Here is a 24,019-nt window from a genome sequence, read left to right as displayed (position 1 = left end):
CCACTTAAAGGCCTTCGCTGCCAGTCTCACAGCAAAAGTGCGAGGAGGCAATGGCTGTGATCGGCATCATGAAAAGCAATAAGGCTCCACCCAGGGCCCAAGAGAAGGACTCACTCAAGTCACCCCCTCCCAGCCTCCTGAGGGTCCTGCGAGCATCTGGATGGGCCTTGCCCACCGGCCCCCGACCCCTGGGGAGGCTGGTGATGCTGGCTACCGGCTCCTCCCTTCTGCTGTGCAGGGGTGACAGCTGAGCAGTAGCGGGTTGGCAAGAGAGAGCAGAGGCCTGGGTTACCGGACCAGGGGAAGAGGAGGAGGGTTGGCACAAGCTCAGCCCCTCCCAGGTGTTTTAAGGCAGAGGTGAGCCCAGGTGCCTAATGAAGGGCCAGCCGTGAGCACCTCGGTGAGCCGCTCTTCCCCCACTCCTGCCGCCCAGAAAGCATCCCCTTCACAGCTATGCCCTTCCAGCCACACCAGCCCACCCTGGCACCAGACTCCAACCTCCTGTGGCCTCTGTGTCAGCGCCCCTGCCCACACCACCAGCCTCTCTCTGCTCTGGACACCCCCTTCCCTTTTCTCCATCTACTTGAAGTATTAGCTCACCTTTCAAAGCCTGGTGCAAGCCCAGCTCCTCTGTGAGGCCTTCCTATCCTGTCCTTCCCCTCTCCCAACCCCACCCCACCACCACCCCCCACCCAAGTCCCTGGCACAACTGTTTCCAAGCCGTCAGGAAAATTCTCCTCAGTAGGGAAACTCTCTCACCTGTCCCGAAAAAGACATGTACAAGCTTTGTTTGTGACCATGAAACATGGAAAATAACCTAAATGCCCATCAGTAGGAGGCCGCTCTGTAAAATGGGGTGGAATACTATACAGAAGTTAAAAGGAATGAACCAGGTATATACAGGTCCACAGTGTGGTAATTTTGATATAAAACACACACAAGGCCACGCTATGTAGGTAGGCAAAGATTTGCCTATAAGCATGGGATACGGGTCTGGAAGAATACCCACCGAATTGTAACTCGTTACCTCTAGGAAGGGCACAAGGGAAGCAAGCCTGCAGGTGGAGAGCCAATAGATTTTAGCTTAACCTTTGAATGTTCTAATTTTTTGACAGGGGCAAGTATTCACTGAGTGGCTGATAATCTTTTAAATGTTCTCTGGAGACGCCATCCCTCACTTCAGCCAGAAACGCTCTGCTTTCAACTTTTATCTGTTTACCTGGTGATATAGAATTTCTCTTTGGGGGAGTGGGGCAAGGTTGTACAGATTTTTGCAAAGGACTTCCCTCTGGCTTTCCTCAGTGTGACTCCTCATGGGACCCATGCCACCCTATAGTTCATGGACACCATGAGCCTTTCGCCACCAGACTGGAAGCTCATGAGGTCAGAGACCATGCTCCGTGTCCCCCTTGTGATGCCTCATGAGGTGTCATCTGGTCCCCTCTCTGGGCAGGGTATCCCTGTGGTGGTGGAAGTGGGTGCCTCTCACCAGCAGTCACGGTGCCTGCCCCAGCCAGGAGGAGGCCCAGAAATGTAGCCCAATCCAAGCATAGTGAGCCAAAGAGACACGGAGTCCTACCCATTGACAAGGAGGGCAGTCTAGGGTAGAGCCAAGCCCAAACAGTAGAGGTCAACAAGCCTAGAGCCCCAGGGAGAACAGGACAGCAACAACTCTAGAGCTGGCCGGGGAGCAGCTGTGGTCTGTTTATATTGAGCCCCTTGGCTGGAAGGGAGAGGTGGAAGGAGAAGGAGGAAGTGGATGGAGGCGCCGTTCCATCCTAGCATGGCCCACAGGGCCCAGCATGGAACCTGCTACCCAGGAGGCACTCAATGACTATTGGGTGAAGTTCAGTTGACTACGACCGGACCACACTAGAACAAAGGTGAGCCTCACCCAGACCACCTGGCATTCTTTGCTCCTGGCCTTGAACAAAGGAAAAAGAGCACCCAATTTCCCTTTGACTGATATTTCTGGCATTTCAGCTCCACTCCAGTCCATCCTTACTCTCTTCCCAACACTTCTCCTTTTATTGTGGTTAATGCCAGAGGCCACCATGTTGCTGAGGTGGCAGCAGAAGTCTGTGCAGATATGGTCATCGTGTCAGCCTCCTCCCTTCCCCCACCTGCTCCATGTTCAACCCCACTGAGGTTTCAAGGCCTGCCATCAGCTGTGTTTTTTGAACACACACCTTGGAGACTTCCAAGTCTCTTGGGAGAGACCACTGTTCAACCACCTTAGAATATAGATCATTAAAATTGTGTACGTGATGAAAGGATCACCAGGGAGCCGAAAGATGCTACTATAATTTGTATTTGAACACTGAAATGGATCGTGCAGGATATAGAAGGTACAAAGAAGATTAGCACAACTCCAGAATTTAATTGTTTTTTCTTTAACTTAGGAAAACTATTTTCTTTGCAATATGGGGCTTGTGGGTTAGGATGAAAAGTTTCCTACCCACCTACTGGGATCACCAAGGAAGGAGGAAGGCAATTAGATGTCTTTGTCAGTGAATGTTCTGAAGTCAGATGTGTCACAAGCCAGAAAGAAAATCTAATTGAGCCCCACCTTTTTCTGCTGTTTTTATTTTTTTGTTTCCATGGTATGTTTTAGAATCTCCGGCACCTTCGCTCGTTGACCCATCAAGTGAGAAGCTTATTAATTGTGTCCTGACTTTTGTTGGACCCATGGATATGTTAAAATGTTCCTTTTCATCTCTCTCCCGTGTGCACCAGACTTTTTCAAATCCAGCCTAACCCAATCCCCCACATTTTGCTGATCACGACCCTGAGTCCCAGAGAAAAGTGATTTCTCCAAGATCACACAGCAATGAAGTGATGAGCCCCTCCTCTCTTTTGGTCCAGCACTTTCCCCCATCCCACTTTGAAGTATTCAAAGCTTATTTCAAAACCGCCTGTTTCTTATGTCCATATTTCCCATGTGTCCAAGTTTGATTACAAGCAAAAAACAACACTCCCGCTACTATTGTCTTTGCCACCATTTCCTCAAGTGTAACAAAGCTGCTCATTTTAAAGCACGGGCTAAAGATAATCCTAAATAATTTTTAATTAAAGATCATCATTTAAAATGTATAATTTTGTAAATCTAACAGCGACTAACTACATTAGGGATTTTGGTGACACACGTCACAATTAAGTGTTTTCGGTGTTGAGCCAATTAAGGGTTAACAGGCTGCAAATACCTACTTTGCACATTTTTGCTTAATGAATTCGTGGTGGGAAACTATTCTCATTAGGTTAATTTGTCAACGCAATCAAGTTGCATCACCAGGATTTTTCTTGGCGCTCACGAATTTCCGAGGCTCTGTACCATGGGGCTCGCCTTTGCGTTTGATTACCGGCTGTCGGAATAAAACACTTTTTCATGAAAAGGAAGGAAGTTGACAGGAGATTTTCAGGTCTTGGTCTTAATTCTCACCTTCTAGACATAGGCATGTTTATGTCGTTTTATCCAGCTCTCTGGGGCTTTCTGTCTGTATTTCCCTAGTAGGTTGTCATGCCAGAGAGTAAAACACGCATCTGTGTACTGGCAGAGGGAGGACTTCAACCCCTAAGACGGGCGGGCATGATGGCCACAGGGAAAACACTCTCCTCGCTGAGCTCACTCAGCTAGAGCGGGCTGCGGGGATCTCCCTCCCAAACTTGAGAAACCCCCACCCCCCTCTGAAAGGCTGCTTCTTCCTTCTGATAAGGTTGCCTATCATCTTGGCAGGAGAGAAAACATTCTTCTTACTCTGAGGCTGTCTACACACTAATTAGTCCATTTAGTGGGAGAATAAACAGTCAATTGTACGTCAAGCCTTTCACAGGACACGAAATATCATTCTCCACCCAGATTTTTGGGCATGTGTTCCTGGCTGTGTCCAAAGCAAGTGTTTTCACTAGCAAAGGGAGTGGAAACAACCTGCATGTCCAATCGTGAGGGACTGTAGGTAAAGCCATGGAATGAACAGAACATGAAGGAGCCTTTAAAATGACGACAGGGCTCAGAATTGTATTTCTTGTTGTGGAAACTTGTCATGGTGTGATGCTTATTAATGAAAGCATGTTACAACGCACTCTGTAAGTGGTGATAACATTTATTTTTAAATGTGTTAATGTACATCTGTACACTAAGAAAAGTCTGGAGGATCATACTCAAATCCGATAGTGGGGTTATCTCTCAGGACTGGGCTTACAGGTAATTTTTACTTTCTTCCCTTTTTTCCCCCCTGTATTGTCTGATTCTTCATGATAAGTATGTATGACTTTGGTGATCAGCATGAAGCTATTTTATTGGAGAGGGGAGTGAGAGGGCAAATCCCAGTGGCCTAGGAGTCAAGGCACAAGGAAGAATCCAGAAACCCTCAGCTAAGAGGCTAAAAAGAGAAAGAAACATCATGAAATCAGCGGACCCTGATTTTTTCCGTCTCCAAAGTTTTGTTGCCTGTTGGTCCTCTGCCACCAATGACGTTTGGGTGGGAGGGATTTCATCTGGGTTTACATTTGGTTTTAATTTAACTAAGTAGCCCTCTCAAAATACAGTCAGCTCACAGCAAACAGGGAAAATGCCACAAAGTTCTAAAAGTCTTTATCTGAATGTTTTTCACTCCATTCATTTCACAAACACGGAACGAGCGCTCGCCACGTGCAAAGCTCCTTGTTTGGAATTGGGTCACAAAGACGAGTCAGACGGGCCCTGCCTCCAGGTAGCCCTCTGTCTCACCCAGGGGTCCCATAAGCAAAGGGAATTTCCAGTAAGTGTGGGAGGAGCTGTGTGGGCATGGAGGGAGCACCGAGGCTCCTAGACCTGGGATGGGAACAGAGGCTTTCTCGAAGAGTTCTAAGGTGAGACCCTAAAACTCAAACTGGACCAAGCAAAGCTTAAGGAAAGGGTGACACACTATCCTCTCTTTAGGGTATAGCTGGTGACTCTAGATTCTGCGGTGCTGTGCACTGAGGAGATGAGGCTGCTCCACACCGAGGCTGGGGTGACGGCAGTGGGCTGTATGGGGACTGTTGGTGTGGAAGGACTGAGTCTGTACTTACTCTAGGACCTGCCCAGGAAATTGCTTTCTTGCACAAATCCCAGTTCTCAGCTACTTCATCTGTATGTATCTCCCCTTCATAAAAGCAAAGTGCAGAAAAAAATGTTGCATATTTGAACTTTCCAGTCCAGATTCTGGGTAAACAGAAGGACGCTGTGCATACCTGTCCAGTGACCATATGGGGCCTTACCCATCCTCCGAGTGCCCCATGGCCCATAGAAGCTGACCTTTGGCCTGTTTAGCTCACAGTTTGGAAAAGCAGAAGCTGGTAGCCAACTCTTTATCCAGACCAGGTCACCCCGAGTCTTTAACATCTGCCACGGTCTCTGCCTGCCATCCCCAAGGGTGGGAGATGACTCCTCGCAAGGCCTAAGAGGCCCTGGGAGCTGTAATCACAATAGTAATAACAGCTGCAGTACTCTTTGAGCACGTACGCGTGCTGTGTGTGTTACTGACCTCGTCTAGTTTAATCTCATGTTGTCACAAATCTAAGAGTTGGGTAATTATCATGCCCATTTTACAGAGGAGGACACTGAGGGTTCAAGAGGTTGCTTCACCTAGCCAATGTCACACATGCTGGAGGCAAGATTTGAACCCAAATCCTTTTAACATCAGAGCCACAATAATGCCACACAGACCCAAGCCCTGTGCACCCCTGCAGGCAGCCTGGGCTCCCCCTGAGAAGTCTGGCCCTAGGGGGTGAGCAGCGCCAAGGTGAAGTCCATCCAGTGCCCCGAAAATAACGCTGCACCTCGTTATTGGGCTCTGAAAGTCCCCCAACCCACACTGCAACATTCTTAAACTGCAATGACTACCCATGAGTTAGGTCAAAGCCAGCATTTTTTAACAAAAGAGTCGAATGGGATGGGTTGGGATGGGCTGGAACAAAATGGAATGGAAATAAGCTAGGTCAACACAACACCAGCAAATGTAAGTATTGTTTCAGGAAATTTTCTTTCACTTTTGTGCCTGTGCGTGAGGGCCATGGGGAATGGTTGGCAGGCTGGCCTTTGTGCTCCAGCCCAAGCTTCATTCCCCAACCCCAGGCTCTGACTTGGGGGCACATCCACAGGAGGAAAGGGCCTCTTTTTCCGGTGTGCACTCCTGTGTGCCAGGCTGTGTGCTGACTAGGCTGTGTCTACTCAGAGGGAGCCCCTTTATCTCACACTCACAATGGTGCCACACGGGCTAATGGTATCTGTGTGTGCACGAGCTGGCTCTGATCCATTTTGCCACACCCTAGTCACTGTCCACTTTCCACCCTTCCCGGCTCTGCTCTCGGCACTTGCGGGTGGACTCCTTCAAATGCGTCTCCTTGCCTTTTTGCTCGTTGGGTTTGGCCAGTGGTTGGCCCTGTCTGAGATCACAAGTCCGGAGGAGAGAGAGGCTGGACGCTTCTGCCCACTCTCTCCTGGCCTCAGCACAGCTCAGCCTCAGCACAACGCCTTCAATAAAGGCTGCACCTCCCAGGGCCACAGCTCCTGCCAGGACCCTCCTTCTCGGCTCCAGCTCTCACGGGCCCCAGTAACACCCTTCCTCATCTTGTCCCCTCAGGCCTGGAGGCGGTAACGGCCTCCCCCTGTCGCTAGTGTCTGAGGGCCTCAGCAGACGGTGTTTGTTTCCTTCACCGGACCCTTCAATACAGTGTCTTTATTTGAATCGTTCGGAAGAATTCTGTTTCCTCCTGGGAACATGACTAGTGCTGATCCAGTGTGTGTGTCTCTGTGTCTCTGTGTGTCTGTGTGTCCTGGGTCGCGATAAAAAACATATTTCTCATTGTGGGTAATACAATAAAGAAGTTTAAGAACCACTGACCTAGGGGAATTCTAATGCAAAACAGCCTGGGGCATGCAGGCCTGTGTGAGCCAGGGAAGGCCTCAGAGGGGACGCCAGGCAAAGAGAACCTAGTGAGAAAAGCCCTGGGCTGGGAGTCAGGCCTGGTGGGGCTTCCTCAGCCTCAGTTTCTCTGGCCAAACTGTGGGCACTGACCTCCACGATCTGCCGGCTCCAGCCTGTGCTCACAGCCTAAGATTCTGTTCCAGAATCGGATGTATTTGTATATTCCAAGACCCACATCTATGAACATCATACATATTTTTAATCTAAGAAAATATCAGGATGACATGTACAGCTTGCTTACAGGAATTAATAGGCCCTCCTGGGGCCTCTTCCTCTGTGGATGGAGTTCTTTCACACCGTGGTGGCCCCTTGGATTTTGCGCTAAAACCACGTTACATCGCGTGTGTCCCCTCGAATTCCCCAATTATGAGTCATTGTCTTCCCCTGAATATTTTTATACATAACTCATGATCGAGCTGCCTCGCCAAAACTGTGAGTCAAAGCTGTCCACAGCCGCCCCTCAGAGAGAGAGGCAGGCCTGCAGGCTGGGGACAGATTTTGCAGACTCTCTTGATGAGTCCCTGAGTTCAAGTCCCACTGGCCACAAGTGAAAACGCTCCTGGGAGAATAGGAGCCCCCGCCCCAGCCCACTCCCTCTCCCAGTGAGGGGGCATCAAGAGCCAGGCACGACATCCCAGGATCAGATCATTGAGTGGATCGCGTTCTCTGTAGGCGTTTCCGGAGGAGTCTCCGGTTTCCCAGCCTTGATACCAGTGTGGCTCCTTACCAGTGGTGGGGCACCCTGCTGTGCAGCTGGCACTTCGCTCCCCAGATTTGGAAGATGGAGCCTGTGGTCGTGACTGATAGATAGTTGTTTCCCAAGGAAGAGGGGCAGCACACCCACCAGCCCGATGTAAGCTGGGATCCCGATTCTCTGTGGATTGTTCCCAGCCAGGACCCGGACTGGAAGCCTGTGGCAATAGTGAAGAGACATATTTGGCCTCAGGAGGACCTGAGTTCAAATCCCACATCTGCTGTCTCTTAGCTATAGGACGTTGGCCCGTCCTTTAACCTCTCTGAGCAGCCATGTTCCCATCCTTTGCCTGTGGCAAAGGGTTACAGCAAGAACTAAGTAAAGCATTAGTATGCTTAGTACTTAGCACCTAATAGACAATTAATATTTGTTATGAAGTGTTGTTTAACCACGCAGGCACTGGGCTGAAACCACCGATCGTCAAATCTCAGCTCTGCCATCCCCCAGCCCTGGGACTTGGGCAAGTTAGTGTTCTTGCTGAGCCTCCATTTTCTCATCTGTAAAATGGGGAAAATAACAGTACCTACCGCCCACGGTGGTCTTAAAGAATAAATTAATTAAATGAGAAAAGTGGTAAGAGAAAATGTATAGTCAAATAATGCTCATAATTTTTAAAAAATTTTTTAGAAGGTATTTTTCGAATAATTTCAGACACAAAATTTGTAAAAGTAGTGCAAAGACTGCCATATGCCCTTCACCCAGTTTCCCCAAAGGTTAACATTTTCCCAACTTGCTTTATCATTCTCTCTCTCATTTTCTTTCTCACATATACAAACTCGCTTGTGTATAGATTTAAATTTTTCTCTGAAACTTTTGAGAGTAAGGTGGAGGCATAATGACCTTTTATCTCTAAATACTTCCATGTATAGTTCCTTTAAAGTAAGAACATTCTCCTACATAACCACAGCCCAATGATCAAAATTAGGAAATTAACGTTGATAAAATAGCTTCGTCTAATCTACAGACCTTACTCAGATTTCACCAGCTGCCCCACTTCTGCCCTTTTCCTGTTCCAGAATCCAATCCAAGATGACACATTCCATTTACTTGTCTTGTCTCTAGTTTCCTTGAATCTGGAACAGTCTTTGCTTTTTATCTTTCCTGCTCTTGACCGTTTTGAAGAGTCAAAGCAGTTATTTTGTGGAATAGCCTTCCATTTGAGCGTGTCTAACACTTTCCTATGATCCCGTTCCGGTTGTGTATGTTTAGCAGGAATACTACAGAAAGGATGTTACACCTTCTTGGAGGATCATACTGGCAGGGACGCGAGGTTGATTTGTCCCTGCTACTGTAACGTCACCTCTGATCCTTAGGTCATGTGCTATCTGCCAGGTTTCTCTACTGCAGAGTTACCATTTGCTCCTCTGTAATTTTTAAGAATCTTGTGGAGGGAGACCTTGAAACTATGTCAACATCCTGTTTCTCATCATAATTCCAACCAATAATTTTAGCATCCATTGATGATTCTTGCCTGAAACAACTTTAACTATAGTAGATGTCAAATGCTAATTTTCAATTCCATCGTTCTTCCTACATCTATTATTTGAAAGCCACTGTAATGAAAAGCTTCCCTCCTCTTTATTTATTCATTTATTTATTTATATCATAAGTATGAATTCATAGATTCTCATTTTGTGCCCTCTGAGCTCATAAATTATTAAGATAAATATTAGAGTTTGCAGTGGCTGGTCCAGGCCATTGCCCAAGATCCACAGGAATACAGGTGCACTCTCTTCTACCATTAAAAACCCCAATTATTAATTATAATGATAACCACTGTTTACTAAGCTCTTGTGACGTTTCAGGCACATACAGAGCACTTTCCTGACGTTCTCTCATTTAATTCCCACAACGACCCTATGACGCTAGTCTCATTATTTTAGATGAGGAAACTGATGCTTTGGAGAGGTTAATATGCCAAAATCAGCAGTAAGTGGAGGAATCAGGACGTGAACACAGTCTCCCAAGACCTGGCTCCTACCCCTTTCATGTGGAAAATTCAAAAAGCACTAGAGAGATGGTTTTACCTTGGCCCAGCCTGAGCAGGGGTCCAGGATACCACCCTCTCACCCCCAACCTCAAGAACCTCAAAAGCTCTGAATAAGCCCCGAATATGGGGACCTTTCACTTCTCAAAGGCCTCTGGGGGTGACCCTGGCTTCCTAGAATGTGAGGGGTCAGGAGGCCTCTGAGATCCTCTCCAGCAGCCCCCTCCCCTGACAGAGGGGAAAATGAACCCAGAGAGGGAATGTCAGCTTCTAGGGTCTCACAGCATGGTCAAGGGGTCCAGTGACACTGTCAGGACTAAAGCAAAGAACAGAGGCAGCACAGATCCCAAAAGCATCTGGCAATGACCGAAGCCCACGACATTGCACCAGAGACAACTGTCGGTTGCCCTCAGCCCCAGCTTTCCTGAGCTGGCGTAGGTCACTGCCCACAACGTATCCCAACACTTGTGTACCCCTTTGACCTGTCCATATCCCATGTCCTCCTTGCTACCGGGTCAGGGCATAAGGTGGGCCCTGCTCCTAGCCACATCTGACCACAGGGTACCAGTTTGACCTAAATTAGAACCAGCTGGCTTTTTGTTCTATTGTGGTAAAATATTCATAACATAAAATCTACCATTTTGTCCATTTTTAAGTGTACAGTTCGGTGGCATTAAGTACACTCACAATGTGTACAACCATCACCACTATCCAACTCCAGAATTTTCACCATCATAAACTTAAACCCGTGTCCATTAAACATGATTCCCCGCTCACACACACCACCCCCACCCAGCCCCTGGGAACCACTGTCCTGCTTTCTATCTATGTGAATTTGACTCTTCTGTGTACTTCATATAAGTGAAACCATACAGTATTTGTCTCTTTGTGTCTGGCTTATTTCAATTGGTATAATGTCTTCACCCACGTTATAGTATGTATCAGAATTTTATATCTTTTTAAGGCTGAATAATATTTCAGTGTGTGCACATACCACATTTGATTTATCCATTCATCCATTGATATATACTTGGGTTGTTTCCACATTTTGGCTATTGTGAATAATGTTGCTATGAACATGAATGTACAAATATCTGTTCGAGTCCCTGTTTTCAATTCTTTTGGGTCAATATTCCAGAAGTGGAATTGCTAGACCATGTGGTAATTCTATGTTTAATTTTTGAGGAACTACCATATTGTTTTCCAAGGACAAAATGGCTTTTAACACGAGAGCCCAAGAATACTTCCCCTCCCCTCATGTCTACTCTCTGCTTTATTTCAGACTTCAAAGCCATGGAGTGGATAATGATAATGAGCTTCAGCTTTGGCCTCAAGGGATCGACAGGGCCACTGAAAACACCCCTCTACCAAAAAGACCTCTAAAGAAGGCTCTCAACTGCCCCACATTTTGGGGACTGGAACTTTGACTCTCAGTAACACCTAGGGGCGACTTCCACTGTGAGCAGGGAAAGATCCTTCACCCAAACAAGGCTGCAGACACAAGTGGCCCCCCAGCTCTGCAGACCCGGAAGGGAGGATGGAAAGGCGCTCCGAGAGCCATACCCATGAAAATACAAGTGTCTGCCCTGCCCCTCTGTCTAATTATGATCCAATGTCTCCACGCCCCCTGGGGACCAGGGACTTGTTTGTTCGAGCTGACAGATCTATTATTACTCTTTAGGTAGTTAGGAGAACCATTTGCAGCGTTCATTAACAAGTATCACCTTATGGATTACTAAACAGCAGCTCTGCTTTAGCTAATGAGCCCCAGTAGTGTAATACTTTACATATTTTATAGCAAGACAATTAAGCAATGTCTTGGTTTTTAGCAGACCTTAAAATAAATCATGCGAGATACAAAGAGGAGACAGAGGTCGCGGTACCTATAGCACGTTTGTGGTTAGAATGCGGGAAGTTAAATTCCCCTCCGCCCCATCTCTCCTACACACATATGCACACGCTCAATCTACACAGAAATAACAGGTTTGCAGGCTTTCCTGCCCAATTTCCAAGCTTCATAATTACAGAGTACTTAAATAACATGCACATGGTTCAACTCAGACAAGGGAAGAAGAAGAGAAGGGAAAGAGGGAAGAAAAGAAGGGTTTTGTCTTTTTAAGCAGGGAGAGATGAAAAAGGCTCGTATGCATTGGATGTCTACATATGCCAGGCATTCAAACCCACACCTCACTTAATTTTCATGAAACCCTGCAAGGTAGGTGTTAGTATCCCCATGGTATAGATAAAGAAACTGAGACTTAGAGAAGTTGTTGCTTGCTCAAGGCCACACAACTTGTAAGTGGCTGAGCCAGGACTTAAAATGAGGACTAGTCTGCACGATTCCGAAGACCCGATCCTTCTAGGACTCTGTGTCAAGGGCAGAGGCAGAATCCCCATCCCACCACTCATCTCCTAGTCTTTCAAATGCGTTCTCCTTCCCATGAGCATGGGGCAGACCTCCATAATACACTTTTCTCTTGCATTGTGCTGGCTCCGACTAAGGGACAGGCAGCCTCCCTCCTGCGCCCCAGATGCCTCTTTAGCAAGACCCGCTACCCTGTCCAGGACTCCCATTTGGTCCACCTCCCATTAGCCAATCAGAAAGGCATCAATGACTGACAATGAGTTTATGAGTTTAGCTGCCAGATAACTAGGGTCACCTCTGCCCTGCAAGGCTAGGAATTAGCAATGGGAGAATTCCAGACTCGGTCCCACATCCAATAAAGAAGAGACTATAGCAATGAGAGGTTTTACCATAAACCACCACACCACCCACTCAGACCTTAGGTCTACTGCTCCATATTCCCCTCCAAGCACAACACACTTCTTAGGGCTGCAAAGGGACACATTTGTGAGCAGCTGCTCCAAGCATGGACCATTGCCCACCCCCCACAAGCCTCCAGGCAGCAGATGCACCCAGGAATTCAAGACTCACAAAGCTTCCCCATCTGTGCAAAGAAGCAGGTCCTTCTCTTTTGCCTTCAAAGCATGAGTCTCCATCCACTGATGGAGGCTCATGGCTGCTTCCCTGAGTGGGACATCATCCCCAAGGCTGGCCTTAGTCCTATGTACCCTAATGGTTCTCTAGGGGCTGCGGCCAGCCTTCCACTGCTACCAGCCACCTGCCAAGAGAGAGGCCTTCACCATGGATGAGGCCAACAGGGAGAGCCTTCCGAAGCTGTGCTTAAAACTCCTACTCAAGCAGCTCAGATGTCCACCATAGGGGACTGCTTAAAAAAAATTATATATATATATATATATATATATGAGCTGCCATACAATAGAATATTATGTAGCTATAAATAAGCAGATAAACAAACAAACAAGCAAGGTGTCTCTGAATGCGAATGTAAAGATCTCCAAGATATATTATGAAGTGAAAAAATGAACCAGTAATTTATTACCTTTTGTGTTAATGAGGGGAAAATAAGAATCAATAGTGGCATTTGCTGTGTCTGTGTTTTAATCCCTGAGGTATATGTAAGACACCAAGAAGAGTGGTTAACGCTTCTTGCAGGCACCTTCTAGCAGGGAGTGCTGGGCGACCAGGTGACAAAATCGATACAAATTTCCCTGAATGTACTTGGGAGTGTTGAACTATGTAAAGGTATCAACTATTCAAAAGACATTCCAATTTAAAACTCACCACCACCCAGAAGGTGGCAGAGCAGAACTCACACCAAGTGTATATGATTCCCAGGCCACATCCCACCATCTTGGGCCTCAGTGCAGAGGTGCCTGCATATGACAAAGACTCCAAACAAATGTTTCCTGACGGTGAGAGTCAATCCACCACGGCAGGGCTGCTGAAAAGCAGACTGGACCTCAGTCCTTAGGCCACATTTAATGGGGACATGTTGGCTCTTGAGTTGGGAGGTGGAAAAGGCAAGGCTGTTGCCAGAAAAGTCCCATTCAAGTCTGTCTTCAACTGATGGCTGATAAGCCGCATCCCCTCAACAACTAGGTAGGTCCCCAAGGCCACCTCCAACTTTCTCCAGCAATGAACTCTTCCTTATGCCCAGGTTGGAAAGCATTAACCTTCAAGGTTCTGCTCCAGGTCCATCTGACCTCTCAAGGGGACCTTCCTTGAGGATGCTTCTGTTTTGTCACCACCACTAGATTATGGGCTCCTTGAGGGCGTGGGCTCTGTGCCGCGTTGGGCATCTCTGTGTTCTCCACACGCAATGTGCATAGGAGGATTCAAGTGGTGTCTGTCGGATGAACATTCAAACCTACAGAATAAGCAACTCTTTTTATTCCCATTTTACTGGAAAGGAAATGAACGTGACTAGAGGCAGCATATTGAAGGGAAGATTGGTGACAACAAGCGACAATAACTGACAGTAAAAGAGAAAGCCATCAAAAGCAGACCCAAGCAACAGGAACTCCCATTCATTGCTGGTGGGAATGCAAAATGGTCCAGCCACTTTGGAAGACAGTTGGGCAGTTTCTTACGAAACTAAACATATTCTTATCATACGATTCAGCAATTGTGCTCCTTGATATTTACACAAATGAATTGAAAACGTAGATCTACATAAAAACCAGCACACAGATATTTTTAGCAGCTTTATTCATACCTGCCCAAACTTGGAAACAACCGAAAGGTCCTTCAGTAGGTAAATGGATAAATAAACTGTGGGACATTCAGACAAGGAATATCATTCAGTGCTAAAAGAAATGAGCTATCAAGCCATGAAAAGACATGGAGGAGCCTTAAATGCATGTCACTAAATGAAAGAAGCCAGTCTGAAAAGGCTACATACTGTATGATTCCAACTATATGACATTCTGGAAAAAGGAAAACTATGGAAACAATAAAAAAAAAAAAATCTTGAGGAGGCAGCAGCCCTGGTGAGACTGAGGACAGATCATTCCAGAGTACAGAGCGAGTGAGAAGACTCTAGGACAGGAACAAGCTTATGTGCATGAGTAATAAAAAGATCAGTGAGAATGGAGTAAACAGGGTAAGGAGTGTTAGAAGATGAGATCAGAGACATCAGCAGGGCACCAGCAAAGAGGGCCTGGGAAGAAGCCTGGACTTATTTCTAAGTGTGATGAGCAAACCATTGGAAAGCTTTACTCAAGAGAGGGATGTGATCCACCTCACTGCAGAACAGCGGAGCAGAACCAGAAGCACCAGATAAGAGCTATTTCAGTGGTCAAGGAGCAACGGTGATGACCTGGACTAGGGAGGAGGCAATGGAGATGAAGAGAAGGAGTCAGATTTGAAATAGGTTTTTAGTGTAGATATTTTTAAGTCCTTGCTGATGGGTTGGATGTGGGGTATGAGAGGGAAAAAAGAATCAAGTGAGACTCAGCATCACTTTTATATGCCCCTCATTTCTAGTGCCCTTCATTGCTCACAACAGGAACAAATTAATAGTTGGATGGTTGATTGTCTGATGGGAAGCTGGCTGGTTGGTTGGTTATTTGGATGGTTGACTGATTGAATAGTTGGTTAACTGGACAGATAAATGAATGGGTAGTTGGTTAATAGTTAGGTGGATAGATAGTTGATTGGTTGGGTGGGTGGTTGAATAGTTAGATAGATATATGGGTGGATAGGTGATGAGTAAATGAATGATTGGTTTATGGTTGGGTGGATGGGTAGTAGAGAGGTTGGTTTGTTCAGGAACTGGTTTAATGTATTTCCTGCCCACTGTACAACCTTTCCTTCCAGGGTCCTTGGCACCCACCCAACTCCCTTGAGCCTAATTTCCGGCCCTGACCAACATGCAGCACTTGCCATTTCACCCCAGCGCTTGCTATTTCCCCCATGGGTCTGCATCCTCAGGAACTTCCAGGGCTACTGAGGGACCAGTGCTGGGCTCCAGGTCCTGGAAGATTTTCAGTGTAGTGGACAGGTATACGTAGTGGGCCCTAGACTCAAGCAGAGTCCTAGCTTTGCCGTAGTGACCATGTAGCCCAGGGCACGTCACTCTAGCTCAGTCCCACTTTGGTAAAATGCAGCTAAGAACACCTGGCCCACCTACACACAGGGTCATGAGAATCAAATAAGAAAATAGGTGTGAGGGTGTTCAACAGATGTCAGGGTTATTCTCATTATCCTCCTGTTGCAGTTAAGGGAGTTTCCTGTCTGGAGCAGGCATCTCCCAGGTTCTAGGCCCTTATATCCTCTTCCCCTGCTGCTGCTCTCATAGCCTAACTTGGGCCCGAAGCTCAGACTCTGCTCTTGTAGTACTCAGTGTTTCCCTAGCTTGCTCTTCTCTGCCTTGAGTGCCTTGCTCTCCGCTCTGTCAACAGCCACCGCTCACAGGACCCACCTTAATCGTGCTTTAGACAAAGCCCCTGCAATGCCATCTGTCTTCTGGTTCTGCATTTGAAAAGTAAAACTTGTCTCCTACTTCAAGATCTCAAGCCCAGCCCATAGCACAATGTCTAGAACATAGTAAGTGCTCAAAAAATATGTACACATGGGGCCAGCACAGTGGCATAGTGGTTAAGTTCATACGCTCCACTTCAGCAGCCTGGGGTTCATGCGTTCAGATCCCAGGCGTGGACCTACACACTGCTCATCAAGCCATGCTGTGGCAACATCCCACATACAAAACAGAGGAAGACTGGCACAGATGTTAGCTCAGGGACGAGCTTCCTCACCAAAAATGTATATATGCATGAATGCTGTCTCACTGATATTCCAAACTATATTTTGCCTAGGTGTATTAGTTAGCTTTTGATATATAACCAACCACCCCAAAATGTAGTGGCTTAAGACAACAAACACGTGCTAGTTCTCATGATTCTGTGGGTTGGCTGGCAGTTCTGATCTGGGCACCTCAGCCGGGGCCAGAAATCCTCACTCACATGTCCAAGACTTCTGGGATGACTGAGACGTCTCTCCACATGGTCTCTCATCCTCAGGAAGGATAGTCCAGCTATTTCACAAGATGGAAGACAAGTTCCCAGCAGCGAGAGGATGCAAACCCAGTGCCTATGCACTTTTTAAGACTCTGCTTGCATCACATTTGCTAATGTCTCTTGGCTAAAGAAAGTCACACAGCCAAGCCCAGAGTCATTGTGGAAAGGAACTATACAAAAGCATCGACAGAGGAGCATTAGATTTATTGGTGGCCATTACTGCAACAATCTACCACACTAGGGAACCCAGAACAGGCTCGACTGAGCCCACATTCCATAAACTCCTCCAGGAAGCGGAGCATGGAAGACCACCGGGAGAGCCAGTGAGATCAAGAAGTAGCTCGCTGAGAGCTGTCAGGCCCAGCTGGAACACAGAAGGAACTGGAACTTTCTACCAGCATGACCCCTCCCATACACACACCAGCTTTCACGTCTGTATTAGTCAGCTATTAACACATAATATTACATAACAAACAACCTCAAAATACCAGTGACTTACAACAAATACTCATTTTTCTTGCTTGTAGGTCTGTGACTCTGCTGGGATTGCTCTCTTCCACATGTCGCCTTCTGGGGTTTAGACTGAAAGGGCAGTGGCTACCCAGGGCACACACTTCTCAGAGCAATAGCAGAAGTGCAGAGAGAGAGAGCCCAACCACACAATCACATTTCAGTTCTCTCTTACATCACCTCTGCAAGCGTCCTGTTGGCCGAAGCAAGTCCCATGGCTAAGCCCAAAGTCAAAGAGCAGGAAGTTGCCCCTGCCCACCATGCAGCCATGGCAAAGGTGTGGATGTGGAATACTCCTAGATGGATGTGGAATACTTCTAGATAGAAGGGAAGAATAGTGTTCCATTTTTCAATCTACCACAACCTCCCACCCTAACTCTTCTTGCCTTTCCATTACCCCTAGCCCAGCTCAGTCACCTGAAAGCCGGAGGTAACAAGCAGGTCAGCCAGCCTGGTCTTTCCAGGTGGCCAGTACTTTCCCTGAAGCCTCTCTATCAGCATAAGGTTGACATGGCTGGAGAGATTGCATGGGGATAAGGTTCCATCTTCTCACAGAGGAGAAAGTCCTGAGGTCATGGGGCTACCTATATCAGAGTAGAAGTGTCCAATTTTGCCTATTTTGACACTTCTCATCATTTCTGGTATCCAAAGTGACCAGCATCTTACAGTCAGGGCTGAAAACAGGGCTATTGGCTGAGCTGCATATCTGACAGAGACTTCTGTCCAGGACATATTTTTATCATTAAACCCCTTCTAACAGTTAAAACAGCAGACACTTTTGAGGTGACTGGGCAAAACTTCCTCAGGAAACATGCTGATTTCAACCACCTGGGCAGAGCAGATGCCCTGATCTTCCTTTTGTCTTGCTGAACACCTTTATTGGTTTATTACCTTCTCCCAACATATGTAAAGGGAGATCCCATTCATTTGCTCATGGAGTTTCCCCAGGCTCCAGAAATTGAGGTCAAGGAGATGTTAGAAAACAAGGTGCTTTTTAGGGTGCACCTGCTAAGTTCCAGGCATGCACCAGGAGCTTCAGCAATGCAAGCAGCCACAAGGCCTGGTCCTTGCCCACAGAGAGTACACACACGTGGGACAATCACAAGGAAGAGGAGACAATACTTGATGCAGATGATAAATCCTCAGAAGTTTTGAGGAAGGAGAAGTTCCTCTGGGCTGGTTGAGTAGACATGGTGCAACTTGGGATCATTGATGTTTGGTATATAAGGGAACTAAGGTTGAGAAAGATGAAATGACTGGCACAATGAGAGTGGTAGAACCAGAATTAGAGCTCAGTTCTCCTCCATTTGGTTCCAGGTATGTCCATGCTGTCATAATACCTCCCCTCACCCACAACTTTTCAAATCCAAGACTACACAGATGGAGATGGATTAGAACAAACTGCATGATGACTTTCAAAACCTTGCTTCTAGACCTGACTTTACCACTTCTCAGTCATTTAATCCCCAGCAAGTCATTCTGTTGGAGCCTGATTTTCTTCATCTGTAGAAAGGGTGTAAAAATCAGAGAATACCAGAATTACGAGAGATCTTGCAGGCCATCTAGTCCAACCCACCACAAGATACTTGAATCCCTTCCCAGTGGAGGAGATGGAGCCCATACTTTAATACTTCTGATGACAGAGAACTTGCCATTTTCTGGGGAAGCATTTATCATCTTTGGACAGTTCAAATTGGAAAGTCCTTGCTTACAGCGAGCTGAAATTTATCTCCCTGCTTACCCTACTAGTGAATCTTTGATCTCCTCCTTTGAAACAAGCAGAACCTGTCGGTTTTCTCTTCTATAGGATACGTCTTCCTTTGTCTGAGGACTTGATTCATGGAGCCCCTGAGCCTTCTCTGCCTGTCAGACATCCCCAGTTCCTTCCGTCACTTCTCACATGACCCCGTTTCAAGTCTCTTCAGCAACTTGATCTCTCTTCTCTGGACAGGTTCCTACTTCTTTTCGTAGCTCCAAAAGCCAAGGATGGAAGCCATTGGTGAGTTCATACCCGGAGCAGGGAAAGCCCCCCCCCCCGCCCCGCCCCGCCAACCCCACTTCCCAGCAACAGCATTTTTATCTGCACAGATAGAAATCGGAGCAGCATTTCCTCCCAGACTTTGGGCTCATATTTGACTTCCTTTCAGCCAACTAGGTCTGTTTCACACATGTCAATAAGCCACACTCCCTTGGTTTCTCATTAGGTGGTTGCATCTGGATTAATACATACCTGAATCTTACACTTATCTTTGTTACAGTTTAACTTCCTTGATTCAACTCTCTGCTCTGAATGTCAAGGTCTGTTTGTGTCATTTAGAGTTTATTTTTTGTTGTTGTTGTTGGTTTGACTTGCATTTGGGTAGCTTTGCTTTAAAATCTTAGAGATGTCAAGATCAAAAAGAGCCAGTCCAACCCCCTCATTTATTTATGTTTTTATTTCCATTTCCCTTGTGTGATTTTTTTTAGTTACAAAAAGTAGAGAAGAAGTTGTGAATGGACATTTCACAGAAAAAGAATCACTAATGGCTCTTAAATATATGAAAAGATGGTCACCCTGATGCATAATAAGAAAAATGAAGATTACCCACCAAATATGTGAAAATCAAAAAGTTGCCATAAGTGTAGAGAAGAGGCATGCTCTTACATTGTTGGTGAAAATGTAAATAGAAAATTCAATGAGAGCAATGTGAACATGTCTACCAAATTTCAAATGCAAAAATATATAGAGATATTAAAGATAAACATGCTGTTTGATCCTTGATTGACACCTTCAAGAAGTGTCACTTTTATTCTACAGGTATGCTCAGGGTGCCTGATGCTCAGATAAGCCTGGTGGCACAGCAGTTAAGTGAGCACATTCCACTTTGGCAGCCCAGGGTTTGCTGGTTCGGATCCCTGGTGCAGACATGGCACCACTTGGCAAGCTATACTGTGGTAGGTGTCCCACATACAGAGTAGAGGAAGATGGGCACAGATGTTAGCTCAGGGCCAGTCTTCTTCAGCAAAAAGAGGAAGATTGGCAGCAGATGTTAGCTCAGGGCTAATCTTCTGCAAAAACAAAAACAAAAACAAAAAACAAAAAAACAAACAAAAAAAACATATGCTCAGACTTGTATGGAATTAATTAGGTATGATGACTTATACTGCCACATTGTTTACAAAAGGAAGAGATTGAAACTACATAAATGTTTATCAATAGGAAACTAGTTAAATAAATTATAGCACAACACAATGGAATATTATACAGATGTTTTAATAGAGAGGGAATTTCCACCTACGGTCATGAGGGAAAAACTAGCCATCCCTTCTTAAGCAATTAGAAGATTGAATTGAAACAACTGTTTTCTGACATTGAAAAGCAGGCAGTGTAGGACTGTGAACACTGAGAGAAAGGGAATAAAAATGATGAACCCTCCTATAGACCCAACTTTTCTGCCTCGGGGTGGAGAGTACTTTTTATACTGTGGCACAGAGAGGGGGAACTCATGTGGAGTATGGTAGGCTTGCTGAGATAAGGAGACGAAGACTGGAGTTTAGAAATGTTAAGGTAGCTGGAATTTGGGAAGCAGAATACTAGAGAAGAGGAACCCACGTAGAGAAATTTTCCAGAAATCTCCATGGATATCCCTTGAGTCTTTGTCTGAATACCAAGCAGTGCATGCATAGAAAGAGAGTCCACAGAACCAAGCAAAGAACAACTACTAGGGTAAGAAAAACTACTGCAGCTCACACAGGACTGGGAGATGTTCAAGTACAAACCAGCCATATTTGAGAGACTTCCTTCAACAACCAAAGCATTATACTGACCCCAGAAAGTCCATGCCTTAGGAATAGGGCTAAAGAAGTACTAAACTATAGGCTAGTCTAGATACACCCTACCAAAAACAAGTCTTGAAATGATGGAGCTATTCCTCCAAGTAACGTAGCTCCTTGAAGAATAAAACACAAACTTTTTAAAGACAACAAAATATATACACTCGACAACATGATAATAACATGTCTAGTATCCAATCAAATATTACTAGACAAGCAAAGAAGCAAGAAAATGTCATCAATAGCTAAGAGAAAAATAAGCCAATAGAAATAGACCTACAAATGGTCTAGATGATAGAATTAGCAGACAAGAGCTTTAAAACAACTATTACAAATAGTTTCAAAGATTTAAAGGAAAACATTAACATAATTAGGAAGAAAAAAGAAAATATAAAAAGCATCAAATGAAACTTTTAAACTGAAAAAATATAATAAATAAAATAAAAAGTTCACTCAATAAACTTAACATCAGATTAGACACAGCAGAAGAAAATATAAGTAAACCTGAAAACAGAGACACAGAAACCACCTAATCAGATGCACAGAGAGAAAAAAATGCTGAAAAAAATTAATAGAGCCTCAGTTACATGTAGGACAATATTAAGCAGTCTAGCATACATATAATCGGAATTTCAGAATTCGGGAGGGTGGGAATATGCAAAGAAAAAAATAGCTGAAATTTTTCTAGATTTGATGAAACATTCAATCCACAGATCCAAGAATCTCAATGAATTCCAAGCAAGATGAACACAAAGAAAACCACACCAGGCCACATCAAAATCAAATGGCTGGAAAAAAAAAACAAAGAGAAAATCTCAAAAGCAGAGAAACAAACTTACAAAGGAACAAAGTAAGAAGGACTTTTGACCCTTGATAAGAAAATGCAATGTAGGAAATAACAGAATAACAGCTTTTAAGTGCTGAAAGTAAGATAGATAGATGATAGATGGATAGATATCGATGAATGGACAGATAGATAGATGATAGATGGATAGATATCGATGAATGGATAGATAGATAGATGATAGTCAAACAAGAACCTACATTCAGAAAAAAAATTGCCTTTAAAATGGGAAACAAAATAAAGACATTTTTATATGCCCCACACAAAAAAGAAACCAAAAAGTCTATGAAAATGTATCGGTAGCAGATCTGCACTACCATGAAATGATGAAGGAGTTCCTTCATGCTGAAGGAACTTAATGCCAGACATAAACTCAGATCGATCCACATGAAGAAATGAAGAGTGTCAGAAATGACAAATACGTGGGTCAACGTATCATATTTTTTTCTTATTTTCAATTTTTTAAAAAGATAGTTAACTAAGAGGAAAGAATTACACCATATTGTGGGGTTTATAACACAGGTAAAAGTAAGATATATGGCAATATAGCACAAAAGACAGGAGATAGAAGCATATACTTATAAGATTCATACACTATATGACATGATATAATATTGTTTAAAGGTAGATTATGATAAAGTTAAAGATGCATTTTGTAAACCCTTGAGCAATCACTAGGAAAAGAAAGAAAAAGAGAAAAGAAAAAAGTATAGCTAATAAGCCAATCGAGAAGATAGCATAAAGTATTAAAAATGAATCAACTAATCCAAGAAAAATCAAAAATAAAGAACAAAAGAATAAATGAGACAAAGAGTAAACTGAGAGTAAGATGACAGACTTAAATCCACCACACCATTATAACATTAAATTTAAATGGAATAATCACACCAATTAAAAGGCAAATACTGTCAAACCAAATAAAAATTATCCAGACTCAGCTATATTCTGTCCAAGAAACACAGTTTAAATATAAAGACACAGATAGATTAAAATTAAAAGCATGGAAAAAGATAGAACATGACAATAACAACCATAAGAAAGCTAGAGTAGCAAGGTTAACACCAGACAAACTTGACTTCAGGGCAAAGAATGTTGCCACATATAAAGAGGGATATTTCATAATAATTACAGGGCCAATCCATCAATAAGACGTAACTACTACACGTGTATGCACCTCGAAATTACGTGAAACAAAAGCTGACATAACTGAAAGGAGAAATAAATTAATATTCCTCTCTCCTTAATTAATAGAACAGGCAGAATATCAGTAATGATATAGAATATCTGAACAACTTTATCAACAAACTACAACAAATTGATATTTATAGAACACACACCCAACAACAGCACAGTGCACATTCTTTTCAAGTGTACATGAAACATTCACTAAGACAGACCATATGCTAGATCATCAAAACGTCTCAAAAAATGTCAAATGATTGAAAATTATATAGCATTTTCTCTCAGAGTTAAATTAGAAATCAATAACTAGAAGACACTTGGAAAATTCCAAAGTATTTGAAATTAACACATTTCTAAATAATCCATGGGTAAAAAGGAAATCACAAGAAGCAAAAAAAAATTTCAAACTGAATGATAATAAAAATACAACATATCAAAATCAGTAGTATGCAGCCAAACAGAACTTAAAGAGAAATCATAGCTTTGGTATTTACATTAGAAAGGAAAAAATGTTTCAAATAAATTATCTATAAGCTTCCAAATTAAAGAAGAGCTAATTAAACTCAAAGCTAATAGAAGGAAGAAAAAATAAATATAGGAATGAAAATCAACGGAATACAAAATTTAAAAATAATGGAGAAAATCAATGAAATCAAAACTTGGCTAATGGAAAAGATCAATAAAATTGATAAAATTTTATCTAGATTGAACAAGGAAAACCAAGAGAAAAAAAGCCAAATTGCCAAGACAGATGAAAGAAGGGACATCACTACGGATCCTATAGACATTAAAAGGATCATAAGAAAACACGTAAGAGAATTTTATACACAGCTTTATGCCTATAAATTCAACAACTTACATGAAATGGAAAAATTCCCGGAAAGACAAAAATTACCAGACCTAATGCAAAAATAAAGAGAAAATTTGATTTCTATATCAATTAAAGAAATTGAATTCATGATAAGAAAAGAATCTCCTAAAGAAAACTGCAGACCAGGATTACTTCATTGGTAAATCCTAACAAACATTTAAGAAATAACTAACATCAATCTTACACAAACTCTTTCAGAAAATTGAGAAGGAAGGAACACTTACCAGCT

The sequence above is a fragment of the Equus quagga genome, chromosome 2 (assembly GCF_021613505.1).
Source record: "Equus quagga isolate Etosha38 chromosome 2, UCLA_HA_Equagga_1.0, whole genome shotgun sequence".
Taxonomy (NCBI): domain Eukaryota; kingdom Metazoa; phylum Chordata; class Mammalia; order Perissodactyla; family Equidae; genus Equus; species Equus quagga.
This window is presented reverse-complemented; position numbering follows the sequence as displayed.